Source organism: Atta colombica, unplaced genomic scaffold (assembly GCF_001594045.1).
Source record: "Atta colombica isolate Treedump-2 unplaced genomic scaffold, Acol1.0 scaffold134, whole genome shotgun sequence".
Taxonomy (NCBI): domain Eukaryota; kingdom Metazoa; phylum Arthropoda; class Insecta; order Hymenoptera; family Formicidae; genus Atta; species Atta colombica.
This window is the reverse complement of record NW_017259222.1, coordinates 105,356-116,429: the sequence shown is the minus strand read 5'-3', so window position 1 is coordinate 116,429 and position 11,074 is coordinate 105,356. Positions and strand designations below refer to the sequence as shown.

At 28.9% G+C, this 11,074-nt stretch overlaps 1 protein-coding gene across 1 annotated transcript in view; it reads left to right on the top strand.

Moving 5' to 3' along the window:
- LOC108684441 (fez family zinc finger protein 2-like) overlaps positions 1-11,074 on the top strand; it is a 48,523-nt gene that overhangs the window by 397 nt on the left and 37,052 nt on the right. The gene's annotated exons all lie outside the window — the stretch shown is intronic.

Here is an 11,074-nt window from a genome sequence, read left to right as displayed (position 1 = left end):
TATATATATATATATATATAATACACATATACATACATATTATTATATTCAAGTACATAAATAATTAAAGTAATAGATACATACATGACGGGACAATAAAGTTTAGTGAATGTTATGAGAAAATAAACACTATTTAATCAATGTATGATTTAAAAAATGACCTTTATTTTCTTTCAAAGTAATCGTTTTTCCTAGGGACAATACACTTCTGCCTACGTTTATACAGTTTGCGGAAATTCTGTGAAAAATCATCCTTGGATTTAAATCTTGTTGTTACGTAATCTCAAGTAGAACACAGAAGTTATAACAATATCATAACAGCATCATCATGATTTTATTTGCTATAAGTTGATTTTTAAATTCATTTGTATTAAACGACGTTGTAATTATAGGACGTCATGATGACGTCCTATAATTAAATCATTATGACTTATTATTAATTCTGTATTCTACCTAGGATTTTGATCAAAAACATGTACGGCAATTCTTGAATCAGCGTTACATCATCGTTTTAAACTCCATTCGCCGATTTTCCAGCAGGCTTTTTTTTGTTCCCTTAAACTAAAAGATAGGATGAAAAGGATTCGATTTACAATAATATTTTGCATTCGCGAAGGAATTTTTTCACTGAATTTCTGCGAGTTGTAAGAATATTGTCAGAGATAGTGTATGTTGTCTTTGGAGAGGTTTACTTTAAAGGACAGTAAAAGTTATTCGTATATTAATTAAGTGGTATTCATTTTTTCATAATATTTACTTTATTGCTGTACATCTATACATAACTTTGTGATATAAAGTAATAATATATTTAATAGCCTTTCCCACTAAGAAAACTAATGCAACTGATACAATTCAGTGCAAATTGGGTTACATATTTTCAGTGTTAATAAAGAATTCGATCCTTTTAACATTATGAAGTTATCGCGACAATACACATAAAGAATACAAATTAAAAGGATTAAATTATTTATTACTAAAAATATATAAATTGATTTGCATTCAATTGCACTCAGCATGCATGAGTGTTGCATTAATTTTTTCAAAAAAACGCTATATAAGTTGCATATATAAGTCGCACGCATTAAATGCATATCATATAAAAGAACTACTATTGTCGCTGTTATAAAATTAAACTAATAATTATATATAATTGTAAATGTAATGGTTTTTTATGTGATGAATATGTCTAAGAATCAATTTTGATCAACTTCGATTAATTTTAATCGATGATTATATATAATATATTACTATTAAATGTTATTAAATATATTAATCCATTGACCAATCACATCTATCGTTAAGCGAAATGACAAGTGCGATTGGTCAAGTCCAATGGACTAATCGTCGATCAAAGATAATCAGAGTTGGTTGAGAGAAGTGGTCCTATAATACAATAATAATTCAATTGTGATAGAGAGTGTTTAAGTGAGTGTATAATGTATTCGCGTATTTAAAATCTATAACACAGAGTCCATTAATTGAAATATAGATTATAAGATCAAAAGCTTGCTTGCTTAATTAACCGGATAACGGAAACAAAGATATATATCATTTTCATCCAAAGGATATTAAAATGCCCGTCGCTTTCGTCAGGGCCTCGTCACGTTAAAAACAGAATCTATTGCTTGCAATAATCAAATATGTTTAAAGAAAATGCAAATTTTAAAATATCAATAATAACAAGCAATAATATAAGCTGAATTATTTTCTAAGAAAAAATATCTAAAATTTAAATAAATTATTAAATAATTTAACTAAACATTTATTCACAGTAAATAAATATTTACTTAATAAAAAAAAAGATTATTAAATCAAATTATCGTTTTTTGAATCAAATGAATATATCTTTATATTTCTTAATACATTTAGTTGGCATTACTTATTCATACAAATTCGTTAAGATTTAGTATTTTTCCAGTGTAATATTGATTGGGTTGTCCAAAAAGTTGGTGCGATTTCTTTCAGCTTAAAATTATAAACAGAATATATTTGTTGTGAAATTTTCAACAACCTGTCACAAAAGAAGTTTTCTCTACAAAATCGTTCTCCAAAATATTTCTACTTTTTCTTCTTGAGTAATTCATGAATTAAGTAAAAAGGAGCATTGTGAGTTGGTCATAACTCTGTCTTATAATCGTACCGTAATTAAAGGAAACATTCTTAAAGCTAAAACTTTTCTCTATTGAATGATATAATTGCTAATGTTATTAAAAAATAGGATATATATAAATTTAAGCTAAAAATATGATATTGCTTTCCTTGTAATCATTACGCAATGCTTAGAAAGACAGTAATGTTACATTATTATATATTCTACATTAAAAAAATTAGTAGTTGAACGATCCAAATCCCAATGATCTTTTTCACTTAACTTGCGAGTATTCTAAAAACAAAAAGTCGTAGGAATATTTTAAAAAAAGGATTTTATAAGAAAAATTTCAAGCTTTTCACAATAAGTACTTCAAAATTTTCGCAAATTCTTTTTGAACACACGAGAAATCTACAAAGCGAGAAGAAAAACTTTTTTCATTTCTCTTTTCAGCTCTCGTAATTAATTTTATAAATATAAAAATTACCAAACTCACTAAGACTCAAAAAATATAGTAATCTTTCGAAAAAGTATAGATTTCGAGCTTTATAAAACCCTTTTTTTAATTTAAATTTCATTCATTTTTAACGAAGATATTGTATATATAATTTTGTGAGCTAAAAGAATCGTACGAACTGTTTGAACAATCCAATAAAAAAGCTGACTTTTAATTTTAATTCTTTTTGTAAATTTAGTAGAACAAGGAAATATAAAAGCTTAAGGCAAAATAAATAAAAAGTCACTAAGCACAAAGCATTACAAACAGAGAGTTATCATATTTGTACTTTAATTTTTTACGTAAATATATCTACGTTTTTCGTGAATAACAAAATAAATGTTTTTAAATTCAAAATAAAAATATCCATCAATATCCATAAAAAGATTCACAGGAATAAAAATTCAAATTAACAAAAGGACAAAATAAGCCTCGCAAAGATGGAAATAATTGCTTCTAGTAACATAAAAGAAACCGTTAAGATTTCGGGAAATAAAGAAGGAAATAAAAACTTTACCAAAAACGTCAAGTTTAAATTACATTTATAATATGGAAATTAGTAACTCTATAATATTACTTCTCTCTTTCTCCCTCTCTTTCTCTTTCTTGGATTATTCGATTATATAATTTTTATTTTGCATTTGCAATATTGTATATTATATTGTACAGTATTGTAATTATAATAGAATTTTTATATGTTTTATTACTTTATTTTTGTTATTCATATATAATAGCTAACTTTATTAGATTCAAATTTAACAGTATTGTTACAATAAGCACCAGGAGAATATTGATGCGACCAATGATCACTACGTCGATCATTTGCGCTGTAAAAATACAGCAATCTATATTTTCATATTTTCTTCTTGTATGATTTAGATATAAGTTGTATTGATATATGTTGTAGTGACAAAATCATTTAGCATTCGAAAACATTTCGACGATTATCATGGAGAGGCATAACGATTTACGTAGCTAAAATAGCGCGCGCGCTATGCGATACAAACAAATACATGTTGAGGCAGTAACGATATGGTAAGTGCTATTGGAAATTAACGAACAATTAGTTCACCCCTATCCATGTTTTATAAACATGGTGCTTGTGCCATCGACAACCATTATTTTCGAGGATTCTTTCGTCCGCTTGCCTACCAACTTTTATGCTACTACCTAAAGTACCTCGTGTTCGAGGTACGTCCAATGCATCCGTGCGAGTACTTACGGTCCAATGTATTCGAGCGAGTACTTACGATCTTCAAGCACTGTACGGAGCGGGGTCTTACGAAGGGCGTTTCGTCGTGCTTAAAAGCGCGGTGGCACAGAGAGCAAAGCAAGCCATGATTTGCGACTTTGGTGTTGCAGCCTCTTTAAATTTTATGCAAACACAACGGGAGCGAAGAGTGCGGCGATTTATATCCCAATAAGGTCTCGTTCACGAAATTTATTCGAAGCCGCGCGGCTTCATTGTTTATTCATTGTATTGCCGAATCTCTTCTGTGTGATATAAGCTGCTTCGATAACGGCTGCGCTTTATCGTAGATTTCTCAAATTGATGATTAGAACAGCTATAGACTACATAATAATGCAAGAAAACGATATAATTTGAGCCAGATAAACAAATATTAATAATAAATATTGAAAAATGAGAACTTTATATACAGGGGCAAACAAAAGTATTGGCAGAGGACGATTAGTAAAGTGATCTTAGAAAGAAATAGTAGCAAAATGATAGCTGTTTGTACCTATGTATGTATGTACTTTTGTAAAAACTTTTATTTATTTTCCTACACTGATTTAATTATATGTTATATAAGTTAATATAAATAAAAGTTACAAGAAAGACACATATATAAACATTACTTTATAAAGTTTTATTTAGATTACTATTTTTGAATTAAGTATATTCATAATCAGTTTTATAAAGGAGTCTGCATATATTTACTAACATTTTGACTGTATTGTTTATTCATCTGTAGAATAATATATATATAACGTAGATTTAAGATTTTTTCTCTCTCTCTCTCTCTCTCTCTCTCTCTCTCTCTCTTTCTCTCTCTCGCTCACTATACTTACAATTTTTCTTTTTTCTAACATTTACGTAAGCATTTTTGCTCATTATTTTCTCTTTTTCAAATATTTTTATCAAGTCTTTAATTAAAGGAGCCGATAGTCATAATTTTTATTAATGATTTTTTGATATTTTTTGATATTTGATTAGTGATTTTTAGGAAAATGTGGATGCCTGATTTTGAAATATTATATACGTCATAATACATTTATATCTTTATTAAAAAAAAATATTACTCTTGAATCCAAGATTGTACAAATAAGTTACTTAATTTTAAATGAAGCTGCGAAAATGTAACAATTAGCTCCGTGTTCTGGGGTTGATTGTCACACGTTGTAAGATTGGCCTTTTATTCTATCCTATGTAATTTTTAAACATGAGCAAATTACACTGTTACATCCATTTAGAGGCCATATTGCGTACTGCTTCTGGATATGAATGACAGTTTAATATTAATATGTTCATTACTGCTTTAACGTAATAGTGACATTGATAATCAATAAAGAAAAGTCAATAAAGGTTCAATGTTGAAAAAACATTCATACATTTAACATTGCAACATCTCAATAACGTTTTTTCGATGTTCTCTGTTATAGTCATAAAATATTCGGAATTTATTATTAAAATGTTTCTTAAATATTCAAAAACATTACGTTATGAAGTAATATTGCAATCACATTTATAAAAATATTAGATGAAAACGTTGATAAACTTTATATAGAATTAATATTTCAAAATGTTGATCTAATATGTTTCTTGCTTATTGGGAATTCCGACGGCATCACTGTTTTAAAATGAGACACATTGACTGATTTTTACATGCGACCACATTAACTATTTTAAAATGCAATATATATGTTTACATATTACCACATCAATATCACACGCATACATAATTTTTGTGAAACAACATTGTTTTAATTAAACGTCTAAGTCAAATTCTAAGAATTCAACGTTGTTTCTTTAAAATCTACTAGTTTGTAGCCTTCAATTTTATATATACAGATTGCAGAACTATTATATCAAGCAAATATAATGATTTGCTGCTGTAAGCACCATTTTGGACTAAGAAATGATAAAAAAAAGATAACAATTTCAAAAATTTTTGTCATTTTGTCATTCTCCGTATAAATTCTAAGTTGCAGATATGCATGTTAATATTGTATTACTTTAATTCTGGAGAATGATTTCCGAATTTGTAAAAATATTATATGTATGCGATATCGTTCTGCAAAAATTATTCAATCGGCAAAAAAAAATAGACATAAAACTTTAAGATATCCTTATTCCTTAGTCCTTTCTATTATTCTTTTTTATTATAGAGGTTTTTTCAACATATGCAACAATATTTAAATTGAAAAAATATGTTTTTAAATATATTTGATAATTATATATTAATAAACAGTTAATTTTGAATTACAAATTTAAGAGAATCTTATCTTATTATGTAATCATTCGTAATTTAAATAATTAAAAGAAGAGTTTCTTATTTTAGATATAAAATTTGTCATTTTTTATTTTTAACATAATATAATAGTAATATGTCACCAGTCATATATCAAGTTTTATTATTATATAATTATCTTGAAGTCATCTTCGTGTGCTAAAATTATGCAACTTTGACAATTTTTTGTTCATGCATTAGTATATTAAATGTGTTATCGAATATTATATATCGGAGCAGCTGATTCTATAGCAACTGAATTTACAGCCTGAATAGAGAATTTTAAGAATTTTAATGTGTAAAAGCCGCGATTAGCATACATATTTATTGATTATCTTTTACCGTTTTATTATTATTAAAACAGGATAATATATCGCAATAATAATTACCAAAATATAATTGACTGAAACTTACTATCGCTCTATTGACCAATCTACTTATTTAATAATAGTCGGCAAATGTGATAAGTTCCCGCTTTTTTTTTTATGTGAATTTTATTACAAAGTGGAATAAAATTTCGTGCACAGAAAATTAATTAGTGAAATTATTTAATTAGTATTTACCATCGAGTGTTGAAAACAATCATGGGATAGACAATAATTTCTCAGAAATTGAAGGATTTAAATAAAGAAGATATTCTGTCAAATAGTAAATCTATTATATTTGTTATAATTATAATATTTCGATCCGATTGAGGACAGAAAAAAAAAGACAGCGAGAGAGAGAGAGAACACAAATAAAAATTTAAAACGTTAATTATAAATAAATTTGATCTAGTTAACTTATGATTTTAATTAAATTCATTTATTATCACAAGAGAACAAGGTACGCTAAAGAAGTACTTTTAAGTGCCATGCAATAAGGATTTGTACAATTCCAAAAATTATAATAAAAATGAAAATATTTAGTAATAATTACTATTTCATATGTTCCACTATTTTCAAATGTTTTTTTAAATGCTTATTTATGAAGAAATTAAATATATTTATAAATTTCTTACGCGTAGTTCTTATTTCTTTATTATATACGAAATAGTTGCATTCAAATATTTGAGAGGAAAAATAAATGTCATCATGATGTGAAGCAATAAGGAAATAGATATAGAATCGCGAACTGAAATTAAATATATATATTTATATATATTTAACTTGCAATTATGCGTTTGTACATTAAAAAATATTTAATTAGATAGAAATTCATTGAATGTTATTGATGTTATACATAATGTTATTATTTTGTAATTTACAATTTGACTTTGTATTAAGGATTACAATTGGAAAAAATTTATAATAATATAATTTTTTTAATTTTGGAAATAATTGCAGAATGTGTAGTAATCTTTACCATTAGTTGTAAATGTGTAGAAATCTTTACGAGAGATATGATAATAACTGAAAGTTAATAATACACTCATAAACTTATTTATAAATACATGAACAGATTATGTTGCATACGCCATAAGTAAAAATTTATTTAATTTCACTTTTACGTAACTGATATATAGATGGAAGAAAACGCGAAAGAACGTCCTCGAATTCAATGGAACCGCTGCGACTTCCTTTCTCGCTTTATTTTTCCCGTCGTGGAGTTTTAAGCATTATTACGCTACTTGATTTCGCATCGAGCCAGCTGTCTCCGATTATTTGCTATAGAAATTTTGGGGATTCTGATTCAAAGGGAGACCCCGGCAACCTCCGCTAATATTTGAGGAGAGACTTCGTGCAGTCTTACCGGACGTGCGCGGGCTTTCTCATTGTACAATCAACCTAGGGCCTTTTTCTTTTTTCAACGACTAGATACATCTTTGTAGATACGTAAGTGCAGCGAGTGTAATTGTTATGCTTCCTTATTAAAAGTGAAATGCGTGATAAAATAAAAGATATTAAAAAGTGACTTATTTGCATGCTATATGACATTTAATGTATAATTCGCTAAAAAATATTAGAAGCTATTATAAATACATACTTCAAATACATGAAATAACACTTAAACATACTATTCAATACACATACTATCCAAAGATAGAGATATTTAAAATAAAAGGGAAACTCGTCTATTCAAAAGTTTGGAACAGAAAAAAGTTTGGTGACAAAATACATATTATGTTTTTGTTACCTTCGTTATATTGATAATTCGGGATATATAATTCCTCTAAATATGTGTATAATTCTTCTAAATCATTTGTAATCTTAGTAATCACAATTAAGAAAATTAAGAATTAAGATAAAAAAATTTATTTTTTCTCTTTAACTTCTCAAAGAGCTTCAAAACTTCTTTATTATTATTCGACTTTATTATTCGACAATAGGTATAATGCCAATGTATTATATACTCCGATCTTCTAAAATTGACGAACTAATGTACTCCGTTGATTAATGATCAGTTCATGGAACTCGTTCTCTAACGACATGGTGGCGGCATCACCCCTTGCGAAATGCCTTTTCGTTGAGCGATCTTACGAGAATTGATGCGAAGCAATGAAGCTCAAGAGATATCATGCGAACTGGAAGAGTAAATCAAGATATTTTAAATATTCAAAATAAGAAACAGAAATTGTTTGTTGCCTGCGGAATTCGAGACACGTAGTTAAATTCTTTACCTATAACTTTTTATTTCTGTGTTTCTTCGTTGACACTTTGTTTCGCGCTAAGCTTCACTGCGATGATTAGCTCGATAATGTTCTCAGCATCGTCACTTTCTTATAATTACAAAAGAATGTGGCGTATAATTTGATGATGATAAATATATTTAGGAGTTTGTATATAATTATTATTATCCCAACCTCTACCCAAGCAGAACAGTCGTTATGATATCAAAATGATGTCAGAATAATTCCAAAATAATTATTAAAAGTCATTTTTCAATCATTTTCAAATCATTTTAACATTATCTCATTTTGACATTATCGAGATTTGCTGTTTTGCTTTGAGTATAGTGTATTTTTAGCATATTTAGTTTTTCGTCATTTATGTGATGTATTCATACATATCGATAATAACATTCTTATTGGTTCTTATAATTGCTATATATTAGGTGTAGTAAAAAGAAATCCATTATTTTTGCATGAAATTGAATGGAAAAATAATGGATTTCTTTTTACTACACTTAATATTATTAATTTGCTCCAAATCGGTATAAAGCATAAAACTTAACTTTATGTGAAGTGTAGGCAATGCAAATTTTGAATTTTTGTATTATCTTATAATTTCGCGCAATTAAAGATATGCATGGTTCGATAAACGACAATATTATTAAAACAGAAGTGTCTATTTAAATTTTCAGGAAAAATCTATGCCAGAATTATGAATTCTGAATCTATGTTGAATTTACATATCACATCTTGATGCGACTTTTTTGCTCTTTCTTTAATCAAATATTTTAATCGATAATATATCGCTATGATAATATTGTAAAATGTCTATTATTTAAAATTATGTCGTGTAGTATCTATTGGGTTGTCCGGAAAGTTCGTGCCAATTTTGAAGGAAAATTGAAATGCAGAATTTAAATTTTAGTATAAATTTATTAAATTATTAGGTCGGCATGAACTTTCCGGATAATCCAATATTTCATGTATTTATAGGTTTTTTGACGGTAAATGAATTGTTGGAAACTATAAAATCAAATGAAAGCTTGAAAAAACCTATTAAGTTCATGCTGTTTTAAGCTATCCATGTCTTAGAAACCACCACCCCATTACGCCCTCTCTCACCCTCTTTTATAATCCGCATGAGTTTGGCGTCTCGGGCCAAGGATCAGCAAGATGGTTAGTCAGATAGTACTTTGCAGCGTTACAACGTTCGTTCACAGCCGGCGGGTGGCTGTTGATGCACATGTGTGCGTGTATGAGTGTGTGGGCGTATGCGTGTGCGTGTGTGTGTGTGTGCGTGTGCGTAAATGTGCGTGTGCGTGCGCGCGCGCGCGCGCGCGCGCGCGTGTGTGTGTGTGTGTGTGTGTGTTGGTAGCTAGTAATTCGTGGTGTGCCTGTGTGATATCGTGTGTGCGTGATACACAGTTGTGGATGGGGCCGAAGGTGGTTTGGTATCTTGTTGGAGGGTGAGAAATACGAGCTGGCAGCTCGAGGCTCTTCCAACAGCTTGCGTGCGCGATCGAATCGAGAGGAAGTGAGCGTGAGACAGAAAGGCGATGAGTTGGTGCAAGTGAGAAGGACGGAGTGGCTGTACAGGGTTGCTTTGCCTGTTCACACCCTCTTTTCGCGGTACTCTTTAAAAAATTAGCTTCTTCACTGCACTAGAGTGTTTCCGTCGACACTGCTTTATCGTCCAACTGACAATGAGTGCAGGCTTCAGAAAAAAAGCGAGAGAATGATCTGTTAAAGATATACATAAATCAATCACAGTCTGTACTTTACATAATTTATATAGTATATAAAAGGTCACATATCTTTTCTGAAATAGAAATAATAGAAGTTAAACTAAAAGAATGATAATTGTTGTAATGTTAAGACATTATAATTATTAAATTTATATTATTACAATATTAAAAATGATTCCAAAAAGTATTTGTAAAGAAAAAATGTGTTCAAATTTGTTAAAGAATATTTTTTAATAATATTTATATTTATTAGATATTAGGTATGGTATATTAGAAAAGCTGTTTTAATACAAGGTTGCATAGAGAAGAGGAAATGGTACATTAATTTTAAGTTACCCCCTCGAATATCTTTCTACCCTTGTATGCGTAATACTGTTAAGACTAAGAACGGCAGTTAGTCCGCAGTGTTCGGAACGGCCAGTAATTTGTACAGAGATATACGATAGACAGTAACACCAGTGGGGCAACAGCGCGCGCCGACTAATTTGTTTATCATAAGTTTATCTTGATTTATCGCCGCACTTCCACCTGTGTCGTTTCGTAACGCTAATCGCAATTTTTGTCCGTTTTTCTCTCTCTCTCTCTCTATATATATATATATGTGTGTGTGTGTGTGGTGTGTGTGTGTGTGTGTGTGTGTGT